At 45.4% G+C, this 11,898-nt stretch overlaps 1 pseudogene; it reads left to right on the forward strand.

The window, feature by feature from the left end:
• LOC119329234 overlaps positions 1 to 7,663 on the forward strand; it is a 16,541-nt pseudogene extending 8,878 nt beyond the window's left edge.
• The last annotated feature ends 4,235 nt before the right edge of the window (positions 7,664 to 11,898 follow it).

Raw genomic sequence — 11,898 nt, forward strand, 5'->3', positions numbered from 1 at the left:
TTGTTTTCTTTGTTGCTTTATTTATTTTATTTTGTGATTAACTTTACTATAAAAATAGTTTTTTCCTGTTTTTTTTATTTGCTTTTTGCATAATTTATTTTCTTTTGTTTTTTGCTTTAATTTTTAATTCTATTTGCTTTTAGGTTAGCAAAATTATAAACTTTCTGTTAGTGCCATTAGTTTTAGAAAAATTATAAACTTTCTGTTAGTGCCATTAGTTTTCAAATTTGAATAATTAAAATTTGAATTCTTTGAAAATTGTTTGAATCACAAGTTTGTGATTAACTTACTAAAAAATGAGAATAGATGCGCTTATAGAGAAAACTTGATGCACTTCGTGTACAAAATGGACAATCACTTTCAAATGAACTCTGAAAAAGTTGAAAGTTGGGATGGTATCATAATTTCACCCACATAGTATGTGCATGTACAAAACGGACAATGGTAGCATGTTCGTGTGTTACAAAGTTGGCATGGTATCATCATAATAGTTGCAGGAGAAAGTCTTCACTTTTTCTTCGCTTGTGTCATTTGCTTATTGCGCCGTAACCATGGATAATCTTCATTGTTTATCAGGATGCTTGGGTCAGCCTTGACATTGAAGGGAGGAATTTTATGAAACTTTTCATAATCTTCAGACATGTCTGTCTTGCCGTCCACTCCCAGGATGTTCCTTTTTCCTGAAAGAATTATGTGGCGCTTTGGCTCATCGTATGATGTATTCGCTTCCTTATGTTTTCTTTTTCTCGGTTTGGTAGAAATGTCCTTCACATAGATAACCTGTGCCACATCATTGGCTAGGACGAACGGTTCGTCAGTGTACCCAAGATTTTTCAGATCCACTGTTGTCATTCCGTACTGTGCTTCTACCTGTAACCCGCCGCCTAACAGAATGACCCATTTGCACTTAAACAAAGGGACCTTAAAATCAGGTCCGTAGTCAAGTTCCCATATGTCCACTATGTAACCATAATATGTGTCCTTTCCGCTCTCGGTTACTGCATCAAAGCGGACACTGCTGTTTTGGTTGGTGTTCTTTTGATCTTGGGAGATCATGTAAAATGTATTCCCATTTATCTTGTATCCTTTGTAAGTCAATACAGTCAAAGATGGTCCCCTGGACAACAAGTACAACTCATCACAAATAGTGTTGTCACCTCTGAGACGTGTTTCCAACCAACTGCTAAAAGTCCTGATGTGTTCACATGTAATCCAGTCGTCGCATTGCTCCGGCTGTTTGGAGCGCAGACTGTTCTTGTGTTCATCGACATACGGGGTCACCAAGGTAGAGTTCTGTAGAACTGTGTAGTGTGCTTGAGACCAAGAATATCTGTCCCTGCATATTATTGAGTCTCTTCCAAGAGTGCCTTTTCCAGTCAGTCTCCCCTCATACCACGATTTAGGGAGACCTATCTTCTTAAGGCCAGGAATGAAGTCAACACAAAACCCGATAACATCCTCTGTTTGATGGCCCATGGAGATGCTTCCTTCTGGCCTAGCGCGGTTACGGACATATTTCTTTAGGACTCCCATGAACCTCTCAAAGGGGAACATATTGTGTAGAAATACGGGCCCCAGGATGACAATCTCGTCGACTAGATGAACTAGGACATGCGTCATGATATTGAAGAAGGATGGTGGGAACATCAGCTCGAAACTGACAAGACATTGCGCCACATCACTCCTTAGCCTTGGTACGATTTCTGGATCGATCACCTTCTGAGAGATTGCATTGAGGAATGCACATAGCTTCACAATGGCTAATCGGACGTTTTCCGGTAGAAGCCCCCTCAATGCAACCGGAAGCAGTTGCGTCATAATCACATGGCAGTCATGAGACTTTAGGTTCTGAAACTTTTTCTCTGGCATATTTATTATTCCCTTTATATTCGACGAGAAGCCAGTCGTGACCTTCATACTAAGCAGGCATTCAAAGAAGATTTCTTTCTCTTCTTTCGTAAGAGCGTAGCTGGCAGGACCTTTATACTGCTTCGGAGGCATGCCGTCTTTTTCGTGCAAACATTGTAGGTCCTCCCGTGCCTCAGGTGTATCTTTTGTCTTCCCATACACGCCCAAGAAGCCTAGAAGGTTCAAGCAAAGGTTCTTCGTCACGTGCATCACGTCGATTGAGGAGTGAACCTCTAGGTCTTTCCAGTAGGGTAGGTCCCAAAATATAGATTTCTTCTTCCACATGGGTGTGTGTCCCTCAGCGTCATTCAGAACAGCTAGTCCACCGGGACCCTTTTCAAAGATTACGTAGTGTAAATCATTGACCATAGCAAGCACGTGATCACCGGTGCGCATGGCGGGCTTCTTCCGGTGATCTGCCTCGCCTTTGAAATGCTTGCCTTTCTTTTGACATTGATGGTTGGTCGGAAGAAATCGACGATGGCCCAAGTACACATTCTTCCTGCATTTGTCCAGGTATATACTTTCAGTGTCATCTAAACAGTGCGTGCACGCGTGGTATCCTTTGTTTGTCTGTCCTAAAAGGTTACTGAGAGCGGGCCAATCGTTGATGGTCACGAACAGCAATGCCTTAAGGTTAAATTCCTCCTGTCTGTGCTCATCCCACGTACGTACACCGTTTTCATTCCACAGCTGTAAAAATTCTTCAACTAATGGCCTTAGGTACACATCAATTTCGTTGCCGGGTTGCTTAGGGCCTTGGATGAGAACTGGCATCATAATGAACTTCCGCTTCATGCACATCCAAGGAGGAAGGTTATACATATATAGAGTCACGGGCAGGTGTTGTGATTGCTGCTCTGCTCCCTGAAAGGATTAATGCCATCCGCGCTTAAAGCAAATCATACATTCCTTGGGTCCTTTGCAAACTCATCCCAGTACTTTCTCTCGATTTTTCTCCATTGCGACCGTCAGCGGGTGCTATCAACTTCCCATCTTTCTTTCGGTTCTCACTGTGCCATCACATCAACTTGGCATGCTCTTCGTTTTTGAACAGACGTTTCAACCATGGTATTATAGGAGCATACCACATCACCTTCACAGGAACCCTCTTCCTGGGGGGCTCGCCGTCAACATCACCAGGGTCATCTCGTCTGATCTTATACCGCAATGCACCGCATACCGGGCATGCGTTCAGATCCTTGTATGCACCGCGGTAGAGGATGCAGTCATTAGGGCATGCATGTATCTTCTCCACCTCCAATCCTAGAGGGCATACGACCTTCTTTGCTGCGTATGTACTGTCGGACAATTCGTTATCCTTTGGAAGCTTCTTCTTCAATATTTTCAGTAGCTTCTCAAATCCTTTATCAGCCACAGCATTCTCTGCCTTCCACTGCAGCAATTCTAGTACGGTACCGAGCTTTGTGTTGCCATCTTCGCAATTGGGGTATAACCCTTTTTTGTGATCCTCTAACATGCGATCGAACTTCAGCTTCTCCTTTTGACTTTCGCATTGCGTCCTTGCATCGACAATGAACCGGCGGAGATCATCATCATCGGGCACATCGTCTGGTTTCTCTTGATCTTCAGCAGCTTCACCCGTTGCAGCATCATTGGGCACTTCGTCTGGTTCCTCTTGATCTTCATCAGCTCCCCCCGTTGCAGCATCACCATATTCAGGGGGCACATAGTTGTCATCGTAGTCTTCTTCGCCGTCTTCCATCATAACCCCTATTTCTCCGTGCCTTGTCCAAACATTATAGTGTGGCATGAAACCCTTGTAAAGCAGGTGGGAGTGAAGGATTTTCCGGTTAGAGTAAGACCTCGTATTCCCACATTCAGTGCATGGACAACACATAAAACCATTCTGCTTGTTTGCCTCAGCCGCATCGAGAAACTCATGCACGCCCTTAATGTACTCGCGGGTGTGTCTGTCACCGTACGTCCATTGCCGGTTCATCTGCGTGCATTATATATAATTAAGTGTCCAAATTAATAGAAGTTCATCATCACATTAAAACCAAAGTGCATACATAGTTCTCATCTAACAACATATAGCTCTCCAGAGCATCTAATTAATTAAATCATACATTGAAACTATGTAAAACATTTCAATGCGAAAACAAATGCGATCATAATCACAACCAAGGTAACAATTGATCCAACGGCATAATGATACCAAGCCTCGGTATGAATGGCATATTTTCTAATCCTTCTAATCTTCAAGCGCATTGCATCCATCTTGATCTTGTGATCATCGACGACATCCGCAACATGCAACTCCAATATCATCTTCTCCTCCTCAATTTTTTTTATTTTTTCCTTCAACAAATTGTTTTCTTCTTCAACTAAATTTAACCTCTCGACAATAGGGTCGGTTGGCATTTCCGATTCACATACATCCTAGATAAATAAAATCTATGTCATGTTGGTCGGCATAATTTTCATAAATAATAAATGAACCAATAGTTATAAAGATAATATACATACCACATCTGAATCATAGACAGGACGAGGGCCGACGGGGGCGGATACCAAAACCATCGCACTATATAAGATGCAATAATAAATGTAAGAAAATGATACAAGTATCTATCTAAACATACAAGTAAGAATATTTTTCCTTTCAGAAAGAAGATAAGAACAAGAGGCTCACCACGGTGGTGTCTGTGATGAGATCGACGCGGGTGATCGACGGCGGTGAAGACGGGGACGGGGCGTGACGGACCGCTAAATCTAGACAAATCTCGAGGAAAATGGAGCTTGGAGGTCGAGCTTCGAGAGGAGAAAGCTTAAGTAGTGTGGCTCGGGCATTCCATCGAACACCTCATGTGCATAGGAGGTGAGCTAGAGCACCACAAAGCCCTCTCCCCCTCGGCCAGAGAAAAACAGAGCACTAGGGTGCTCTGCTCGCGAGCGAGGGGTATATATAGGCACCTCATTGGTCCCGGTTGGTGACATGAGCCGAGACTAAAGGGGAGCCTTTGGTCCCGGTTCAAGTCACGAAAACCTTTGGTCCTGGTTCAAGCCACGAACCGGGACCAATGGTGGTGGGCCAGGAGCGAGGCCCATTGGTCCCGGTTCATCCCACCAACCGGGACCAAAAGGTCCAGATGAACCGGGACCAATGGCCCACGTGGCCCGGCCGGCCCCCTGGGCTCACGAACCGGGACCAATGCCCATATTGGTCACGGTTCTGGACTGAACCGGGACTAATGGGCTGACCCGGCCTGGACCAAAGCCCTGTTTTCTACTAGTGTAATGGGCCCATCTGAGAAAGATTTCTATTTTCTCCGTTGGTCATGCAGACCGCTTCTTTGCTATCCATCTCAATATGCAACCTCTGGACACTAATTTCTCGCCCAAACAGTAGAGCTTTGCGGCAAGCCAACAGTTCAACCATCTCTGGCTTAGAACAATTAGGGAAAAGATGGGCTAGGGCGCCCCAAAAAGCACCACCTTGGTCGCGGAGGACCACCCCTCCTCCATTACCCGTAGAACTTGACACCGCACCATCCACATTTGCCTTTATCCATTCATTCTCTGGCGGAATCCACTTCTCTGATGGTGGCTTATTAACAGTTCGAGCCTTCTTCTGCACCGCTTCGCTCCACTCGTCCATGAAACGTGACACTGAATCAGCAACAGTTAAAAGGTCAGTTACTCCTACTCGGTACTAAACACAATTCTCCGGACATGGACTTTTTTTATCTCAGCTCACATGCACCTTAGTAAAAAGTAAACTCAAAATTATAGTACAAAAAATTCAAAAACTTCTGAATTTTTTTTTGATAAACATTGATGAATTCTTCACCCCCTATAAAATTTTGTGATGAAATAGCAAAGGTCTGGGCAAAAAAAAGAAGCTTCAAAAAGGCTATTGTTGGAAGCAGAGCATCAATTTTGTTTTTTTATCCGGACCTCCACCAATGCCATTTCATTGCAAAATTTTGTATGCACTTGGAACATTCATCAATGTTTATAAAAAAAATCCTGAACCTTTTGAATTATTTTACTATTTTTTGAATTTTACTGTTCACCAGGAAGGATATGAGCACAGGATCAAAAGAGTACTTACCCAATTCTCGTGGCTAATGTCCATTTATTTTAGGTTGATTCCCTCTGGGTCCTTAAAAACATACTAGAAAAAGTAATTAATTACTCAAGATGTATTGTGAATGCTTAAATATATGTAAAATGTAGCCATAAAAAGTGTATCTCTTTTTCTTATGATCAACATGTGAATTTTAAGATTTTTTGAGTTTTGTCAATCATCAGACCCACAACGTCTTTAAAAGGTGTTTTAATGTAGGAATCCTACTTGTACGTGAAAGTTCTTTAAAATGTGTTCTAAATATAAAACAGTTTCATAGTTTGAATTAAACTGCCACAACGTCTTATATTTAGGGACAGAGGGAGTATGTACTACTCCCTCATCTCCAAAAGTAATGGTCATACGTGTTCTCTCAAGTCAAAAGGTGTAATGTTTGATCAAAGTTTGTAAAAAAAAATATTAATAATTACAATATAATGACTTGAGATAAAATTTATAGACTTCCTTTTGCCCATAAGTCCCGAATGTTTGGGATTTGCCCATGGCAAATCAACCTTTTTTGTGAGCATGGCAATTCCATCCTTAGTTTGTTCTCTCCCAGGAAATTATTGTGTTTGTCAACAAAAATACCATCCTCGCGTCAACTAAAGTTGTCATTAAAGACATTCGATTAGTCATCATTTCCGTTCCTTTGAAAGATGGAGGGAGTATTTTATTACGATTGCAACCATTTCAATATTGTTTAGTTTTGATAAAAAAAAATAGCATATCACTGCTAGTTTTAATTTACCCATGTTTCATAATGGCAACTCGACACGCCGGTGAAGGAGCTTCCTCCGCTGGGCATGAGGGGCCTCTTCCTCTCGAGCAGCGATGACCATGGGATGCTATCCAAATTTCTAGCCAGAGCAACCCATGCAGCAAGGTGCTACTCCGCCCTCGTACTCAACATATTCGAGGCACTAGAAACTTATGAGCTTCAGAAAATCCGCGACGAGATAGGCACTGCCATGGTACTCGTGACCGGCCCTCTCCGCAGGCTCTCCTCTAAGACCGAGGGCACTGCAGGGAGGAGCGGCAGTGTGCTTATGCACAAGGATCGCACCTGCATCGAGTGGCTGGACACGCAGGCCACAGGGTCCGTGTTGTACATGAGCGCTGGGAGCCTGGCGTGCATGGACTCTGGCGAGCTCTCGGAGGTGGTGTGGGGGTTGGCCAACAACGGCCAACCGTTCCTATGGGTCATTCGGCAGGACCTTGTCACAGGATCAGGCGGACCATGTCTACCCAAAGGGTTCAATGATGCAGTGGAGGCCAGGGGCAAGGTGACCAGTCGGCCCCGCAGCAGGATGTGTTGGCCCACCATGTGGTGGGTGGGTTTTGGACCCACAACGGGTGGAACTCAACGCTCGAGAGTGTATCCGAGGGTTGCCCGATGATCTACAGGCCTTAGTTCGCGGACCAGATGATGAACGCGGGTTACGTGGATGTGGTGTGGGGCATAGGATTTGAGCTCAAAGGTGAGCTAGAGAGGAACAAAATTGCGGAGGCCATTTTGAAGCTTATGAAGGGGGCGAGGGGGAAGCGATGAGGGAGGGAGAGAGAGAGCTTAAGAAGAAAGTAGCATCACGCTTGGGGAGCGGTGGCTCTTCTCTGTTAGCCATTGATAAATTGATCGACCATATATCATCTTTGTAGTTTTTGTGGTATTTGGTTAGGCTGTGTATTTTTTGAAATCAATTGTGGAAGATCTCCTGTGCAAAAGTTGTTGTGAACTATGTGCTGTGAAAAATGATAGTCCATTGGCAAACTAGCTGAGGCACCTCTTTAATTTAATTGTTACAGCTGAATAAAAACATAAGTAATTTCATTCCACATTGTTGAGGCATATCTCTCTCGATGTGGTTTTGGTGATTGATGACAACGTGTTTGCGGACTAATCGTGTGCTTTGAGTATTTTAGAGATTCATCCTTGGCACGAGACGATTTCTTTCCCTCGGAGTGTCATTCAAGACGGTGTAGATCTTCCATTTCTCTTTCGGTGGACTAGTTGCGTAGAGGGCACCGTACTATCAAGAGGGGGTCCGCTGGGGTATTGCTTGGGTGGAATCAACATGTACACATCCGCTTCTCACCCTCAGAGCTCTTTCGCTTCGATGGAGAGATCTTTTCTCTCTTGTGTCTTGTCTGGGTCCCAGCGGTAGTACCGTGCAACCCAGCGGTAGTACCGCTGAGGGGTCACAAGCGGCAGTACCGCTCCGCAGCGGTAGTACCGCCGGTGACTCCGCAGCAGTACTACCGCTGGCCTGCTTGTCCCTATTGCCTCGTCTTCAGCTTTGACGGAGAGATCTTCTCTCTCTTGTCTGGGTCTCAGCGGTAGTACCGCTGAGGGGTCACAAGCGGCAGTACCGCTCTGCAGCAGTAGTACCGCCGGTGACTCCGCAATTGTACTACCGCTGGCCTGTCTGGCTCCTACCGCCTCGACTCTAGGGCTCTTTTTCTCGTGTCGGGTTTTGCGGCACTAGTTGCGGCAGTAGAGGCGGTAGTACCGTTTCGCAGCGGTAGTACCGCCCTTACCACCGTGGTAGTACCGCTCTGGGTCCATGTCCCTGCTGCTCTCCTCTGCGTGGTAGTACCGCTAGCTGGAGCGGCAGTACCGCTAGCTCAGTGGTAGTACCGCCCCCCAAGTGATACTACCGCCCTCTGCGGGGCTGGTTGGTGGGGCAACTGTTGGATTGTTGCCCCCACTATAAAAGGGGGTCCCCTTCTTCCCCGTTGACCCACCTCTTCCCACTCAAGCTCCATTAATGCTCCAAGCTCCATTTTCGCCCGATCTATCTCTCTAGCCAATCAAACTTGTTGATTTGCTCGGGAGTGGTTGAGAAGGCCCCGATCTACACTTCCACCAAGGGATTTTCGATTCCCCAACTCATCCCTAGCGGATCTTGTTACTCTTGGGTGTTTGGGCACCCTAGACGGTTGAGGTCACCATGGAGCCATAGTCCATTGTGATGAAGCTTCATGGTATTGTTGGGTGCCTCCGATTAGGCTCTAGAGATTGCCCCAACCATGTTTGTAAAGGTCCGGTCGCCGCCTTCAAGGGCACCAATAGTGGAATCACGGCATCTCGCATTGTGTGAGGGCGTGAGGAGAATACGGTGGCCCTTGTGGCTTCTTGGGGAGCATTGTGCCTCCACACCGCTCTAACGGAGACGTACTTCCCCTCAAAAGGAAGGAACTTCGGTAACACATCCTCGTCTTCACCGGATCCACTCTTGGTTATTTCCTACCTTTACTTGTGCAAGCTCTTTAGTGTTACTTCTCGTGCTTGCTTGTTTGTTTGTTATTATTGTATCATATAGGTTGCTCACCTAGTTGCACATCTAGACAACCTACTTTGATGCAAAGTTTAATTTGGTAAAGAAAAGCTAAAAATTGTTAGTTGCCTTTTCACCCCCCCCCCTCTAGTCAACCATATCGGTCCTTTAAATTGGTATCAGATCCTTGTCTCTTTATTAAGGACTTTACCGTCCAAAGAGTATGGTTGATACCGTAGACGGTGTGGAGGAACACTCCGGTGTGAATCCGATCTCGTCTACGGGCGATGGGGGAACCTCGGTCTCTCGTGAGGAGTTCAATGTGGCCTTGGAAACATTGAAAACCTCCATGGCGACCGAGGTTGAAAGCATGTTTACTAAATTCCTTGAAGGGCTTAAGCTATCCACCGCACCGTTGAAAGTGGGTAATCCCACCAACAAGGTGACGGATGCTACCTCCGATAAGGGGGAAGCTAGTAGCGAAAAGGCTCCTTCTTCTAGTGGTAAGAATGGCACCGACATCTTTGCTCATGTGGAACCACCACTTGTTTATGGTGGACCGGTTCCTTCCACTCATTTGAATCATGCCTGTCCTCCCCCTAAGATTGTGAAAAATGAGGAATTTGATTCTTGGGTTTACTGCTTTAAACGTCATTTAAATCATGTGAACACTAATCTTTGGAGAATCATTGAAGAAGGTTTCTATCCGCATGATCCAAGCAACTTCACTCCTCGAGAAGCCGCGGATAATCAATTCAATGAGAATGCTCTCTTCATCATTCAAGATGCAATTCCACTCGAAAATCTACCTCATCTTCGGCCCTTCGCCTTGGCCAAAGACGCATGGCGTTGTGTTGTCTCACTCTACCGGGGAAGCGCAAGCATTCAATGCTCCAACTATGAAGTGGTGCAAGATGAGGCCGATGAGTTTGCAATGAAAGAAGATGAAGAACCTCGTGAGCTTTATCGGAGAGTAACCAAACTCGCGGTCTCACTCCGAGATCACGGGAGCAAGGACACGGATGACAATTGGATCAAGCGCAAATTCCTCAAGGCAATGATGCCCTACCACAAGGCCATGTCCTCCGTCATTCGTCAAAGGCCGGACTTCCACACTTTGACCTCAAGCGAAGTGTTGGATGATTTTGTGGCCATGAACATTTTGGACAAGATCGCCGACAATGCGGTGCTTCGTTCTCAAAGGGCAAAGAAGCCCAACCTTGCATTGAAGGCCAAGCTCTGTGTTGAAGAAGAAGAGGAGGAAGAAGAGGAGAGCAATCCCGAAGATACAAAGTATGCATATCATGAACACATGGCACTTGCGTCAAGGTAATTTTGGAGCAAGAAAAACTCAAGGCCAAACTTCAACAAAAACAACTCAAGTGGCACAAAGAGCAAGCAACATATAAGGACTTGCTACAATATGTGAGTCATTTTGTTGCGGAGTGCCTGTATGAGAAGAGGGAAGACAATTGTGGCAAGCTCATCCGAAAGGACAAGGCCAAGTCATTCCCCAACAAGAGCAACTTCACCAAGAAGACTCCCCCCAAGGCATTGGTGGTACAAGAAGAGTACAATGAGGATGATGACGATGATGAAGATGGTGAGTCGGTTGCCATGGCCTCTGTTGCCATTGCGACGACTCCACGGGTGTCTCTCTTTGACTCACCAAATGAGAGTATCACCGCCAAGTGCCTCATGGCTAAAGCTACCAACAAGGTAACCGCCAACATCAAAACTACCATCATTAATCATCCTTCTTCGACGGATAGCATTGATGAACATGAGGGAGCTAATGTGGAGGTTAATGAGTTTGATGCCTTTATGGGCAAACTTAAGGGTAAATCCAAGAAGCACTTTGTTGCTCTCTTGGAACAACTTGGTGAAGCCAATGACATGATCGAGGCTCACGAAGATACCATCTCTAAGATGGAAGGGCATAGTCGTGACTATGCCGATGAGATCTCGTATCTTTCCAATGCTCTTGAGGAAGAGCGTGGTCATAGTTTGACTCTTGGGGAGTCACACAACGTTGATCATGCTAATTTAAAGAAATATTTTGATCATGCTCTCATTGTGTCTCGTGTGCTAAGATCCGAGAAGGCCGAACTTGAGGTTGATCTTGCTAGACTCAAAGAGGAGTTTGATCTACTTGACAAGGCTCACAAGGTCTTGCAGGGTGCTCATGCTAGCCTCAAAGAGTCTCATGATCAACTTCAAGTAAAGCTAACCAAGGAAAAAGCCACTTTTCCTCGTATGATGTTAATTGATAATGAAAATGCTACTAACCCGTGTTATGAGCATGTGCATCTTGTTGAGGAGAACGCTAAGCTAAAGGTGCAACTTGAGAAAGGTCTTGCGTCTTGCATACAAGGCAAGAAGAACCTCAACGACCTCTTGACCAACCAAAAGGGAGTTGTGGCCAAGGAAGGGATAGGGTACGTACCTGAGTCCAAGAACAAGAAGAAGAATGACAAGACCAAACGACCTCCTCCTCTCATGCAAACCTTTGTGAAGGAGGGAGAGGGTGATTCCAAGGAAAAGAAGAACAATGTGAAGGGTGACTGTGTCAAAAAAGGGCAATGCCACTCCTCCCATCAAAGCCGGCGACTTTAA

Source organism: Triticum dicoccoides, chromosome 7A (genome assembly GCF_002162155.2).
Source record: "Triticum dicoccoides isolate Atlit2015 ecotype Zavitan chromosome 7A, WEW_v2.0, whole genome shotgun sequence".
Taxonomy (NCBI): domain Eukaryota; kingdom Viridiplantae; phylum Streptophyta; class Magnoliopsida; order Poales; family Poaceae; genus Triticum; species Triticum dicoccoides.